The sequence below is a fragment of the Lupinus angustifolius genome, chromosome LG09, assembly GCF_001865875.1.
Source record: "Lupinus angustifolius cultivar Tanjil chromosome LG09, LupAngTanjil_v1.0, whole genome shotgun sequence".
Lineage (NCBI taxonomy): Eukaryota > Viridiplantae > Streptophyta > Magnoliopsida > Fabales > Fabaceae > Lupinus > Lupinus angustifolius.
Window position 1 is genome coordinate 15,185,205 of NC_032017.1, and position 501 is coordinate 15,185,705.

A 501-nucleotide genomic window follows, 5' to 3' on the forward strand; every position below is an offset into this window, starting at 1 on the left:
AGTATAGGATGAGGATGAAGATGAGGATGAGGATGAGGAAGAGGACGAGGATGAGGATACGAAGAGGATGTGGATGAGGATAGGAGGAGGATGAGGATGAGGAGTAGGATAGGATGAGGATGATGATGAGTATAGGATGAAGATGACGACGAAGATGAGGATGAGGATGAGGTTGAGGAGGAGGAGGAGGATGAGGATGAGGATGAGGATAGGAAGAGGATGAAGATGAGGACGAGGATGAGGATGAGGACAAGGATGAGGATAAGGAGGAGGATGAGGATGAGGACGAGGATGAGGATGAGGACAAGGATGAGGATAGGAGGAGGACGAGGATGAGGATAGGAAGAGAATGAAGATAGGAAGAGGATAAGAATGAGGATGTGGATGAGGATGAGGATAAGGATGAGGACGAGAATGAGGATGAGGATAGGATGAGGACGACGATAAGGATAGGATGAGAACGAGGATGAGGATAGGATGAGGACGAGAATGAGGATGAGG